This window comes from Chiloscyllium plagiosum, chromosome 6 (genome assembly GCF_004010195.1).
Source record: "Chiloscyllium plagiosum isolate BGI_BamShark_2017 chromosome 6, ASM401019v2, whole genome shotgun sequence".
In the NCBI taxonomy this organism is placed as follows: domain Eukaryota; kingdom Metazoa; phylum Chordata; class Chondrichthyes; order Orectolobiformes; family Hemiscylliidae; genus Chiloscyllium; species Chiloscyllium plagiosum.
Window position 1 is genome coordinate 42926702 of NC_057715.1, and position 15457 is coordinate 42942158.

General features: G+C 39.8%; 1 protein-coding gene across 1 annotated transcript in view; it reads left to right on the top strand.

Annotated features, from left to right (window-relative positions):
* gpc5a (glypican 5a) overlaps positions 1-15457 on the top strand; it is a 1026959-nt gene that overhangs the window by 328581 nt on the left and 682921 nt on the right. The window lies entirely within an intron of this gene.

Here is a 15457-nt window from a genome sequence, read left to right on the forward strand (position 1 = left end):
GATATTGAACAAAGGAAAGGCCATCAACATACCAGAGAAAGAGCCGAAGTAGGGGGCTTGAGCTGAACTGAAACTAAGAATGCTCAATCTATTCCGTAAAACAGTGGGCAAAGTTAGGACCCATATGGGTTTGTTTAGTAAAATCCTTTACTATGAGTGCAAGTGTGCCAATGATACTTGGTATTTGAAACAGAGTTTTGGAGCTCAGTTCTTAGGTGCTATGTTGATGTATATATGATCACTGGCAGCAGAGGAAACAGCACTGCCTCTCTCATAACCCAGATCCCAGATTAACTTTCCTCAATTAATTCCAGACAGCTAACTAGAGTTTGTGAAAATGGTTGGTAGCATCCCCCTCCTTTTTTTAAAATGCTGTTTTTCAAGTAACATTGCTCTAACCTTGCAATACTGTATTTTGAATTCCATACACAGTGCCAGTTATTTTATTTAGTGTTAATAGCTAAATTCAGGGATTTAAAAGAACCACAATGTAGAAATATAAGCCTTCATTTCCTGACTATTACCTAACTAATTTTCAGTGGAAGCTGGACGCTTGACTGTAGAAAATGAGAATAACCCAACAGAAATGTTCTGAGTTTCCATTCGTAATATATTTTCTAGTGAGTGATTGAATAGATGGACAAGGATTTGACACGTATTTGGGGATTACTTATTGCTGACAGAGGTTCTTCATTCTTCAGGGTGCAGCAGCAACAGAGTGACAGGAATGTTGCTACGATGTCAGAATACTTGGTTAATTTTAATCTTTGATGCTTCCCCAGAAATGTTGATCACTGTGTTGCAAGGTTAGAGCAATATTACTTAAACAATGGCATTTAAAAAAAAGATGGGGATGCCACCAGCCATTTTCACAAACTCCAGTTAGCTGTCTAGAGCTAATTGAGGAAAGTTAATCTAAGGTCTGGTTTACGAGAGAGGCACTGCTGTTCCCTCTGCTGCCAGAATTTGCATTTAGCATATAAGATGTTGTTCACAATCATCCCATGAGCTTTGACCTCAATTTTAGCAACCATCAAAAAGGAGTTTAGGTTTTGAGCTGTTGTTTGATTCACCTATTTACCCATGTATCCCATATTCTCTTATCTCTTCTTTACCCCAGCACAGCAAAGCCTAAGGTTGTATTGGTTCGCATTTGAAGTCCTGCAAGGGTATTCCAACATGTGTTCCCTCCTGTTAAGATATCCCCTTTACATTTTACTTGCAAGACAAAGGACTTTTATTGAAGGCCTTCTTGCTCAGTATGAAGCAGAACAGTGTGGAACTAAATTGGGTTTAAACCTGGCTAATCTGCTGAAGTGTGACACTGATCCATAACATGTCATTGTTCAGGGTCACATCACACTCAATTGGCCTATGTCAACATATTGAAGAAATCATTACTGCAAAGTTAAAATAAGAGGAGCCACTGGTGTGTGGAGGAACATGAAAATATATTCCTATGGGTCAGCACGAATGAAGGAGATCCTGCATTCTTTTAAACAAAGATTTTATGACCATTGATTGCTCTGGTAACATTTCATGAGTTCCTGAAGAACAAATATTTAAAGATAAATGGCTGGCTTCTGTGTTCACACAGCAGTTTAGTTTTTAACATTCTGACTAGCTTTTAAACCAGACAGTTGAGAACTGGATTCTGGATTAGTGGTGCTGGAAGAGCACAGCAGTTCAGGCAGCATCCGAGGAGCAGCGAAATCGACGTTTCGGGCAAAAGCCCTTCATCAGGATGCATTTACTATTGTTATCAATGTTGTGTAAGAACCTGCAGGATATGATTACACAACAGAAGAAACATACTTAAAGAATACTTACTACTCTTGAAAGTATACTGTTAATGAAAGGCATATTATAACCAAGTGATTGTTGCATAATTTTAAGGGAAAAACTTCATTCTTGCAGGATACCTTATTCTGTACTTCTTGAGAGTTTTATGAACACTGCAGGAAGCCCTTTGATTTTAACATAGCTAATTAACAGGTACAGAATCATAGACTAACACTGGACAAAAGGAGGCCAATCCGTCTATCATGCCTTTTCTGGCTCTTTGGTGGAACTATCAAACTTGTCATTCAACCCATGGTAGAAACTGATTGAGGTGACATTGACATACATCAGTGATTTTTATTTTCCAGTTCATTACCAGGATTTATTGTATTGTGTGGAGTTCTTAGAGATAATTTGCTCAGCCCCCATTGTCTTGTTCACAGTAATTTTTCATAAATTGATAACCAATTAGTCGCACAGTAAATGTCACAAGCGCATCAGGCACGTCCTCAGAGTGATCCATTAGCTAAGGATATGTATCAACTTGCTTATGTAAACCCCTCCACTTTTATTTCCATGTATTTCAATTCTAAAATAACCAGCAACAAAACTTCAGTCTGAAAGAAGAGCTTAGTTTTTGCAAAAATATTGCTGCAGTTTTTCAAGTAAATGTGATAACATACATATACAATAATTAAAAGTAGATAAGAATGAATAATACTACTAAGGATAAAGCTATAATCAGATTCAATGATACTTGCAAATGTGTTGTTTCTTTGAGTTTCATTTTCTGAAGTGAAAAAAGTTAAAAATTGAAGTCAGCCTATAATAGCTTTGCTGGCTAAATAGTTATATTTGCTTGTATAAACTGGACACAGTAGGTCAGCACAATTTAGAAGTTTTTCTTAGCAAGATTTTTAATCATTAGTTCTGTGGCTACAGCATTTGTCGATTATCTGGACATTTTTGACAGGTCAGCAGTTGATTTCTAAATGCTTTCCTCTTGGTGCTCCTTTTGACCAAGAACACAATTTCTGACAGTGTCTTTTGGAATTTGTCTAGTGTATTTTGCACTAAATGCCAATTGAAACCTACCTTTATCAGAACCAGAGCTGCAATTTTAATTTCAAATCTTCTAGCAATTTAGCCTTTTCTGTCTCCTCCCTTGCTTTAAAGCTTTGAATTTTCATGTCTTCAGAAGGATCCATTGTTTCATCCTTATGCTTCTGGCCTCATATTTTTGAGATCACCAACGTTGCTTATCTTCACTTCACTTCTGTGTTAATTCATCTTGTTATGAAATCCTAATCTATACCTTTGTTAGTTGTCAGTTTATGTATTCCATTCTCCCCAGGCCATCTTGCCAGCTTCCACCCTTCATAAACTTAAACTTATTCAAAATCTCTGCTAACTGTAACCTAATTACATTAAACAGGTTCACCCATCATCCCTGTGCTTGCTGACATTGGTTCGGATTCAGGAAATACCTTGAATTTAATTCTTCCATTCTTATTTTCAAATCCTTTTATGGCCTTGCAGTTCTGTACATCTGTAAACTCCTTCAGCCCTACACTCTTCTAAGATATCTGCACTGCTCCAATCTGGCCTCTTTTACATCCTGATTTTCATCCATTTATTTTAGCTACAACAGATGTCATCTCTGGAAGTTACTCCCTAAACTTCTCCATCTTTATATCTCTCTCTCTTTTACGAAGCACTTAGAACCTACTTCCTTGATCTGGATGTGACTCCATTTTTGTAATATTTTCTTATGTGACTCAGTGTCACATGATGTTCCAGTAAATTGCCTTTAAGCATTTTAATATGTTAAAAGCAGTATACTAGTGAATGTTGTTGTTATTATATATTGTAATACAACTGTTAAATTAATAGCAAGAGAAAGAAAACAACATGCAGTTATGCAATTATTTTGAATACATTAACTTCAAACCATTTTGAAGGTTATATTTATGTTAATATATAAGAAATAGAAGCAGGTGAGGATCATGTAACCTTTCCAACTTCCTCCAAAAAGCAATAAGATTGTGATTTATCTTCAAAATCAACACCGATTTTCTCTAGTATCCCTATTTCATTCCATCCGCTTAATGTAAAAAAAGTCTACTAATCACTTTAATTCAATGACTAAAAATCTGCAATCACTGAGCTAGACAATTCTAAAGATTCACATCAGCTAAGTTGCATAATTTCTCTCACCTCTGTCTCCTCAAACAAATGCTGTTTCCTCATCCTGGAGTTATGACCTCTAAGTCTAGGTTGTCCAGCAACCTCTCAGTATTTATCTTTACAAGGCCTCCCAGAGTTTTATACTGTTCAGTTAAAGAACTTCTAATTCTGCTGAACACCAAAAAATATACACCCAATCTTTTCAAACCTTTCCTTGTGCAACTGTACCCTCATCAAAAAATCAGTTAGCTGTTAATAAAATTAAATGTAAAAGCAAAAGACCTTATATTGCAAGAAATAATGTTGCAACTGAATAATTTAAGTAGAACATAACCTTTCCCTGGTGGAAAAAAATCAAATCTTTAGCTCATATTTTCTTAAACAGCAGAGTATTCCTGGCCATTCAATTAAAGTATTAGATCCTGAGCATAAAACACATCAATATGATTCACATATGCATTTAACAAAATCCACATCCTACTGTGACAAATGTATTTGTAAAATCTACACTACATACAAGGGCTGCTGCTAATTCAACCTGAATAAAACTTCACTGTGTGTTTTATTTTGTTTAATTCCCATGGACTTTGAGAAGTCCTGGTTCATACTTCTTGTAGAATAGATTCTACTCATATCAGGTTTTCAATAAGCACAGTTAATTTTCCAATGGGATTATCCTGGCAGAAAACCATATCTTGCAGAAACAAATGTTGGAATTTCAGGCATGCACAGTGCTTGCCTGCCTGAGAATTGAGATGAATGCTTGGAAAGTCTTGTACAAATTGCCTTGAATTTCCATTATGCTGCTTTGGTGACTGCTCACTGAGAGTGCACTGTTGGAAAACCACCCATTTTAGACCTAGTTGAAATGTCAAAATCATGATGTTTTGGAATGTTTGAAGTTTTGCAGAAGACCAAACACAATGTGAAGATGTTTAAATGAAATTAATTTGTTATTAATCAAATAATGGGGTCATTTTAGTCATTGGAATAGACGAATCACTGGCCTGTTAAGGAGTAATTTTCCCAATGGGTTTTTAATTTTTAATATCATTTCATTTTAGTCAACAATGCCAGCATTTCATAATACCGCAGAACTTTCTTCTCTCACTAGAGCCATCACTAAAACAATCGATCCCTCCGAACCCCAAACCCGTACTTTGATGGTTTAGAAAAAGCATGGTTTTTCTCAATAGTTTATAGTTGCAATGGTTGCATAGTTGCTTTAACAACCTGTCAATGCGAGTAGAATCAGGCACCATGATAGAGTACAGAAGCCCATCAGGCACAATACTGGTTAGTCGCTTTCTCTAAAATACTGGTCAGCTGCTTTCTCTAAAAACACCACTGTGCATTTTTGCTACAGTTGTACCTGTACTAGTCGAAGCTTTTCAGTTCTGCATTTTTGTTGGCTCAAACAGGCATTAGTGCATTTTAGCTGTTGTCTGTGGCTGTATTATTTTTTAATGTTCCATTGATGAGAGAAACTTGCATGATCCATTTTAAAGAACAGTTAAAAGTCATTCACGTTGCTGTGGTTCTGGAATCACATGGAAGCAAGACCAAGTAAGGACAACAGATCAATTTTCACAGCAATCAACAGTGCTTACATGGTCTCCACTAGCTTTCAATTCCAAATCTTTAATGAATTCAAATTTCACCAGCTGCCATGGTAGAAACTGAACCCATGTCCCCAGTGCATGGGCCAGGGATTCTGGAGTGCTTGTCCAGTAATAGTACCACTATGCCACTATGTCTCCATTTGGCAGCACTCTTGCCTTATCACAGAAGTTTCTCAACTCAAATCGCACTTCAGGACTTGAGCATGAAAATCAAGGCTGACTCCAATGCAATATTGAGGGAGCATTCTTTGCAGAAGTAATGATGTCAAATGCCAGCATTTTGCACTATCTCCAGAACAATTACTACCGATCAAAGTTTAATTAGAAAGTGTCAATAATGGTATTGATGAAGCTTGGAAGTAACGAAGCACAACCATTTTGCAAAGCAACAGAAGCATCTTTTGGAAAAGGTGGAACATGCAACAGTGACCTTATGTGAGACCTCCTTGGCTGACATGGCACCTATCATTAATGCCAGCAAAATTCCATATAATACTCATCTCATATCCAACAGTTATAACATTACGTGACTGGAAAGTAGCCAAGACAACCATGCAAAAAGTTTAAGGTACTCTGCAAACAAGAACAGAATCAACTTATTTGCAATTTTTGAGAAGGTTTGTAGCTCAATTTGAGGTTAAGGTTGTAAGTTTGTTCGCTGAGCTGGAAGATTTGTTTTCAGATGTTTCGTCACCATGCTAGGTAATATCATTAGTGTGGCTTTGGTGAAGTGCTCGTGTTATGTCCCGCTTTGTGTTTATGTGTCTTGGTCTCTTAAGGTGGGTGATATCGTTCCTGGTTGTTTTTCTCAGAGTTTGGTAAATGGGGCCCAGATTAATGTGTTTATTGATGGAGTTCCACTTTGAATGGACACAAACACCAGACAGCACCAACTTCATCAGCAAGAACAACATTCTCAAGCTAATGGACCTGTGCCTCACTATCCACTTCACCTTCAATGACAAGACCTACAAACAAATCAACGGAACACACATGGGATCACCAATATCAGGCTTCTTAGCAAAAGCAGTAATGTGGAGACTTGAATGAACAGCCCTCCCCACGATCCAACCCAAACGTTGTGCCCACTACATGGATGACACATTTGCAATTACAAAACAGAGCAAAGTAGAAAAAACCTACAACATCATCAACAATATCCTTACTGGCAAAAAATTCACAAAAGAGGAGGAGAACAATAACAGACTCCCCTTCCTAGAGACCACAGTGTAATGAACAGTTAATGGAGAACTTCAGACCAGCATCTACAGGAAAGCAACACACATAGACCAGATGCTTAACTACAGAAGCAATCATCTCAACACCCACAAACGGAGTTTCATCAGGACATTATTTAAATGGGCCACAACACAATGCAGCACCCAGGAACTATGAGCAGCAGAAGAGAAATTCCTATACAGCATGTTCAAGAAGAATGGGTACCAAAACAACACAGTCTGCAAATTTCTAAGCAACAAACCCAGACAAGCAGACATAACGTGCCCAGAGACTCTAGCCATATTACCATACATCAAAGGCATCTCTGAAATGACCAGACGACTCTGAACCTTGGCATCATAGTAGCCCACAAACTTACCAACACACTTAAACAACGGCTGATGGGCGGCACGGTGGCACAGTGGTTAGCACTGCTACCTCACAGCGCCAGAGACCCGGGTTCAATTCCCGCCTCAGGCGACTGACTGTGTGGAGTTTGCACGTTCTCCCCGTGTCTGCGTGGGTTTCCTCCGGGTGCTCCGGTTTCCTCCCACAGTCCAAAGATGTGCAGGTCAGGTGAATTGGCCATGCTAAATTGCCCGTAGTGTTAGGTAAGGGGTAAATGTAGGGGTATGGGTGGGTTGCGCTTCGGCGGGGCGGTGTGGACTTGTTGGGCCGAAGGGCCTGTTTCCATACTGTAAGTAATCTAATCTAATCTAATCTAATCTAAAGGACCCTATAAAAACAACAAACAAAACAAATGTCATTAACATAATACCATTCAAAGACTGTGCCACTACATCGGACAGACAGGTAGAAAACTAGCCACCAGGATACATGAACACCAAACTAGCCACCAAAAGACATGGTCAGCTATCACTAGTATCCTTACATCAAGACAAAGAAGGATACCATTTTGAATGGGACAACACATCCATCTTTGGCAGGCTAAACAGAGACACACGTGGGGATTCCTAGAGGCTTGGCATTCAAACCAGAACTCCATCAATAAACACATCAATTTGGACCCCCATCTACCATCCTCTGAAATGCCTGAAAACAAACCTTCCAGCTCAGTGAGCAAACTTACAACTAGGATCAACTTACATTAAGAAATTCAGACTGTCTGTGACAATAGAAGTCTACCAGCCATGTACAGAGAGATCATGAAGCCATTAGTCCTACTATCACAAAAATTGCTCTCCTGAAATCAAAACATGGTGTGGTATTCACAGAGAAATAAACAGCTGTCCCACTGAGCACAATGCTGAACTGTAATTCCATGAGACATAGTTTATGCTTTAGACATTTTCTAATCAATCTGTTCAGAGATGTTCGGACGTATTCTGGAGCAGGTGGGACTTGAACCCAGACATTCTGGTCCAGAGGTAGAAATACCACAAGAACCACTGAATTCAAACCACCATCTGTTAGGGTAGATCTTAAAACCATTTTCCATAATGTTAACCTAGGGTTCATGGATTACCATGATACTACCACTATGCCACCAGCTCTCCCAACATGCTTTATGTTGTTACCCCACCTCTTGTCAGGGATGGGTTCAATAAACAACCCTCATCAGTTATGTTGAGAAGGTTCAATAGACTGTCTAGCAAATAGAAGGCTAGCCAGCAAAGATGGGTTTCCGGTTGAACTGCACAAGTGTGGCAAGATCCATTTATTCCCCCATGGTTTTGACCTTCTTCTCTGTGAGAAGGTAGGCTCCATTCCACAGAAAATGTGCGATGTAAAAATCATCACATGGTGCAAGATCGAAGGTGGCAGGAGTCACTGCAACAATTACAAAGTATCTCACTCCCTATACTTAAAAAAAAACTCACTTTCCTTGTAGACCGAGAGTACCTGGAAACACAGTGCAGATTCTGTGCAGATCTATTATGGACATGATCTTCCTGGTACAATAGCCACAGGAGCAGTATAAGAGATAGGTCTTTACTAAGGTCTTTACCTTAGTTTGGCAGATCTTACTATGATATTTAATGCTGTCAGCAGAGCAGGACTCTTGAAAATTTTGAAAAAATTGGAAGTCCATCAAGCCCTCTAGTTTCATCTACTTCTTCCATGACAAGATGCACAGTACTGTACAGTTTGATGGCTCCAATTCCAACAGTGAATGAAAAATGGAGTGAAACAGGATATAGTCCAAATCTATTTAGCATTTTCATCTCAGTCTTCCAGTCCTTCAGCTTGCCGCCAAATACGTAAACCTATTACATTAGGTTAGATTGCAAGCTCTACAATCTGTCAAGATTGAAAGTGAAGATAAAAACACTTGCGTCATGATCAGTAAACATCTCTAAACTGAAGTTGCTGAACTGACTGGGTACACAAGAACATAGCTATAAACACCCTTCGACTATGCCTAGAAATAGGGTATCCCTGATTTTAAATGTCAAGAAAATGTCATAGAACAAGCTGTTGCACTTTTCCTACATAATCACAATAAATCCACTTTGGATGTGATTAGCAAATTCTGCTGCCTTGAGTCTGTGATGACAGACAGTCCGTACCCTGATCAAATCCTTTACATATATTAGGAAAGCAGTAATTATCTCTGGTTGACTCATGAAAGATACATGGATAATGTCAAGCAGGCCCTTAGGACCCAGTAAGATCTGTGATCTTAGAAACTTGCTATATGGCCATGAAACATGGATTACTTATAGCTTCCAAGAAAATAAGCTCGAAATCTTTGACGTCTGTGATGTATTATACCTTGGCAAGATAAAATCCCAAATGTGGCAGTAATCTTGATGGTATAGCTCCCAGTGTATTGAGACTGATCAAACAGAGGCAACTTCAATGTATTGTGCCCACTACCCTAATGGAAAGCTTTCGCCCATCCAAAGGCTTTCCAAAATGGTGAGCTAGCCAGAGCCTGACGATGAGTGGTGTGTCTGAGGAGTCAGTAATATGGCCACATCTCCTGTGGACAGCCACAATGACCAGTGGCTGAAACAGCTTAAGAACAGATTCCAGCACCGAAAACAATAGCCCACATTATCATGTGGAAGCTTCATGTGTGGCACTTGTGGCAGAACTTGACTCTTGAGGATTGACTGTCACATCCGTCATCAAAGCTGAACCAAATGAAGACTCACCTCTCTCTCACAACCTCAGTTAATAGTTTACTGTGTATCTGTCATCTCTAATAGATGAAATAATATTAATGCATTGTATCTGCTAATCATAGTTTTAAAAGGCTCATGAATGAATAATCTGCTATCATAACAAGGAGTAAAATATTTCATTAAATATGTTAAAAAGGTAGTTTCAGTATGTTAAAAGCTTTATGAGAAACTGTTTGAGGATTTGCCTCCCCATAAAATGCCTGTATAATTTCTTACAGTAAATACAATGGCCAGAATTTATCTATCTATTTATTCATTTTGTTGGGTGTGAGTGATACTGGCTGGCCAGCATTTATTACCTTGCCCTTGAGAAGATGATGGTCAGCTGTTTTCTTGAAATGATGCAGACCATCAGTTGTGGGTTTACCTACAATACTACTGGGAAGGAATATCCAAGATTTTGACCCAGTGACAGTGAAGGAATGGTGATATATTTTCAAGTCAGGATGATAAATGGCTTGGAGGGGAACTTTAAGGTGGTGGTGTTCCCATACATTTGCTGCCTTGTTCTTTTAGATGGAAGTGGTGATGGGTTTGGAAGGTGCTGTCTAAGGACCTTTGTTGATTTTCTGCAGTGCATCTTATAGATAGTATCAGCAGTGTGTACAGAGTGTTGGTGGTGGAGGGAGTGGATACTTGAGGATGTAATGTTAATCCAGCAGGCTGCTTTGTCCAGGATGGTTTCACGTTTCTTGAGTGTTGTTGGGGCTGCACTCACCTGGGCAAGTGGAGAGTATCCCATCACACCTGACCTGTATCTTGTAGACAGTGGACAGGCTTTGGGGAATCAGGAGCTGAATTTCTCATTGCAGTATTCCTAGTCTCTGACCAGCTCTGTTAGCCATTGTGTTTATGTAGTGAGTCCAGTTGAGTTTCTGGTCAATAGAACCTCCAGGATGTCGATGCTGGGGGATTCAGTGATGGTAACACTATGGAATTTCAAGGAGTGGTAGTTAGCTTGTCTCTTATTGGTGATGGTCAGAGTCTGGCATTTGTGCGACACCAATGTTATTTGCCACTTGTCAGTCCAAGCCTGGATATTATCCAGGTCTTGTTGCATTTGAACATGGACTACTTCAGTATCTGAGGACTCACCAAAGGTGCTGAACATTGTGCAATCATTGGCGAACATCTTCACTTCTGACCTTATGATAGAGGGAAGGTAGTTGATGAAGCAACTGAAGATGGTTGGGTCTAGGACACTACCTTGAGTAACTCATGCAGATTTGTCCTGGATCTGAGATGACTGACCTCCAAAATCCACGGTCATCTTCCTTTGTGCCAGGTATGGCTCAAACCACCGAAGTGTTTACTACTGATACTCATTGATTCCAGGTTTGCTAGGGCTCCTTGATGCCACACTCGGTCAAATGCAGCCTTGATATCAAGGGCTGTAAGTCTCACTTCACCTCTGGCATTCAACTCTTCTCCTTGTTTGAACCAAGGCTGAAATGAGGTGAGGAGCTGAATGGCCCTGGTGGAACCCAAACCGGGTTTCACTGAGCAGGTGCTGCTTGACAGTACTGTTGATGACACCTTCCACCACTTTATTAATGATTGAGAAGAGACTGATGGCGTGGTAATTAGCCGTGTTGGATTTGTCCTGTCTTTTATGTGCAATTTTCCATATTTTCAGTTGGATGCCAGTATTGTAATTTGTCTAGAGGAGCAGCAGGTTTTGGAGCACAAATCTTCAGTACTATTGCCAGAATATTGTCAGGGCCCATAACCTTTGCAGCATCCAGTGTCTCCAACCATTTTTTGATATCATTTGGAGTGAATCGACTTGGCTGAAGACTGGTGTTAGTGCCGGGGACCACTGGACGAGGCTAAGATGAATCATCCACTTGGCACTTCTGGCTGAAGGTTGCTGCTAAAGCTTCAGTCTTATCTTTTATATTATGTGCCAAGCTCTTCCATCATTGAGTATGGGGCGATATTTGTGGAGACTTGTCCTTCAGTGAGTTGATTAATCATCCACCACCATGTGATAGGATTGTGGAGCTCAGATCTGATCTGTTGGTTGTGGGATCGTTTAACTCTGTCTATCACTTGTAGACAAACAGGGCTGGAGGAACACAGCAAGCCAAGCAGCATCAGGAGGTGGCGAAGTCAACGTTTCAGAGATTAACCATTTTTCTGGATTAGACGTGGGGGCAGGGGAGCTACAGATGAAAAGGGGAGTGGGGTGTAATGTGGAGAATAGTGGAATGGTAAGGTAGTGATAGGTGGAAACAGGTAGTAGATACAACCTGGTTGGTTGATGGGAGAGATGAATCCGATTCGTAACAGGAGGACCAACTAGGTCATACCACTACCTGTTTCCACCTATCACTACCTCACCCTTCTGTTACTCTCCCCACAAAACTCCCGCTTCACTTTATCTATAGCTCCCCCTACCCCCACATCTAATTCTGAAGAAGGGTTAATGGCTGAAATATTGACTTCTCCACCTCCTGATGCTGCCTGGCTTGCTGTGTTCTTCCAGCCTACTCAGGATTCCAGTATCTGCAGTTTTATTTGTCTTTAACCTGTTGCTGCTCAGTTATTTGGCATGAAAGTAGCCCTGTTTGGTAACTTCATCACGTGTCACTTCATTTTCAGGTCTGCCCGGTGTTGCTCCTGACATGCCCTGTTGTGTTCGTCATTGAACCAGGGTTGATCCCCTGGCTTGATGGTAATGGTTGAGTAAGGAATCTGTTAAGCCATGATCTTACAGATTGTGCTGGAGTGCAATTCTGCTGCTATTGATGGCACACAGTGCCTCATGGATGCCCAGTCTTGAGTTGTCAAATCTGTTCAAAATCTGTCCCATTTAGCATGGTGATAGTGCAACACAACACAATGGAAATTATTTTAAATGTGAAGGCCGGACTTTGTCTCCACAAGGACTGTACTGTGGTCATCCTTACCAATACTGTCATGGACAGATGCCTCTACAGCTGACAGATTGGTGAGGATGAGGTCAAGTAGGGTTTTGCCTCTTGTTGGTCCGTCACTACCTGCAGCAGACCCAGTCTCGCAGCTATGTTATTTAGGACCTGACCAGCTCAGTTGTACTGAGCAGCTCTTAGTGATGGACATTGAAATCCTCCATCCAGAATACATTTTGTGCCCTTGTCATCCTCAGTACTTCCTCTAAGTGTTGTTCAAAATAGAGGAGTACTGATCTATCAGCTGAGGTAAGACAGTATATGGTATTCAGCAGGAGGTTTCCTTGCCCATGATTAACCTGAAGCCGTGAGACTTCTTGAGGTCCAGAGGCAATATTGAGGACTCCCAGGGCAACTCTGTCCTGACTTTATACTACAATGCTGCCACCTGTCTGGGTCTGTCCAATCGGTGAGACAGGACATATCCAGGGATGATGATGATGGTGTCTGGGACATTGTAAAGTATGATTCCATGAGTATGACTCTGTCAGGCTGTTGCTTGACTAGTTTGTGAGACCGCTCTTCCAAATTTGGCATGAGCCCTCAGACATTAGTATGGAGGACTTTGCAGCATCAACAGGGCTCTTTGTGACATTGTCATTTTTTTTCTAGTGCCTAGGTTGATGCCAGGTGACCTGTTCAGATTCATTTCTTTGAGACTTTGTAGCGATTAGTACTACTGAATGGCTTGCTAGGCCATTTCAGAGCACAATTGAGGGTCAACCACATTGCTGTGGGCCTGGAGTCATACGTAGGCCAGATCAGGTGAGGATGGCCTGATTTCCTACCCTGAAGGATATCAGTGAACTAGATGGGTTTTTCCAACAATCGACAATGATTTCATGGTCCTCAGTAGACTCTTAATTCCAGATTTTCTTTTATTGAATCCAAGTTCCAGCATCTGCCGTGGCAGCATTCGAAGTCAGCTGCCCAGAATGTTACCTGCTTCTATGGATTAATAGTCTAGCGATAATACCACTAGGCCATCACATTCCCTAGTGGCATCTCATTACACGTCCTGTTTTAAAAAATTATTTTCTCATCTTTAACCTGAAAAATATTTTGGCCGCTTTTGTGGAAGTGGAGGCTGATAGCAATGTGACAAATTGACAGTCCACCTAGAACTTGGTGATCAGTGGGGCCAAATAGTCTATGTCCTTCAGTGATAAGCATGTATATGTTATGATAGTTCAACTCTGCTAGTTTCTGCCAGATGTTTCCTGCACATGTAGTAATCCCCTCACTAATATGGTGCGACTTTTACCCAAAGTGTTCACGCAGAGCAGGAACGATACTGGCAATTCCTGGAACCTATCAAAATACCCTGAGCAGTTATCATGCATCAAAAATTTGCACTGTGTGTTTTACCTGTGCAATGATATTCCAGTTGAAGTATTAATCATGTTCCATTCTCATTAATTCCTCTCCTTGCTCCACTAAATCAGTCAGTTTGGTACTTTCTGAGGTAGACTTTTATGATACTCCAATGAATCAATTTGTTAATGCACTTATTTACTCGAACTCCATAAAATGTGTGCTATGCTGTGTACTATGTACCGCTATGCTGTGTTAGCAAATTTCAGCAGAGTATGATTACTATCAAAATGCCTGGGCATAAAGGAGAATAAAATAGGATGCCGGAAGTGACTCAACACACGCAGAAGGAAAAAGAGAGAAAATTAACTGAGAAAGAAACTAGAGTAAAATTAACACTTGTTCCAAAGCAGTGCAGTTGTTTGCATTTGCTGGCTGTCCTGGTGGGGAAATTTATGCACATATTTTATCCAGATCCCTTGTGAAAATATCTGATTCTGATATTCCTTTGATAATGTTGTGTAGGATTAACTTGTTGGTGTTATTTTGAATTGAAATTGAGCATGCACTGTTAGTGCTGTATAAGAATAATCAATGTGTTGAATGTCTAAATGACAAGAAGATGTGCAGGGGAGTGAAACTAGGTAAACATTTTGCCAATAAAGATTCTTTTCTGGCTGCTTTGTCAGAGATCTGCCTTTAAAAAAACAAATATGAGCTGGTGAGCCAATGCTTTCTTCAAAAGGCTGAGAACTGCCTTGGCATTTTTATGAACTTAACAATTTAGTATAAAACATCCAATAAAACCAGAAACAAATTGTAAGCAGTTTAATGTACATTTGGGAAGTTGCTGACATAAAGTACTGGCTAAAATCCTTCTTGTAAACTTGCCTCTTAATTTAACTAATGCTGTGTTCTTTTCAAAATAACTGAATGCACATACACTGCAATTATTTATGTGCTCCATTGTAAAATTCAAAAACTTAGAATGTAATGCTACTGCATCATATAAAGAGGGAGGATTCGGAACAGATAGAACTGAAAACAGATAGAACTAAAAAATTGCTATTTTGATATTACAACTGCTTGATAAGTTTTGTTAAGTAGAACATAATTAAACATAAAATAATTTTAGATGTTGAAATTTATCTTTTTGACTTCTAATTCTTGTCAAGTTGGAAATCAACAATTCAACTGCAAATAGCTGACAGATGTCAATCATCTATAGTTTGTTTCACTTATGTTACAT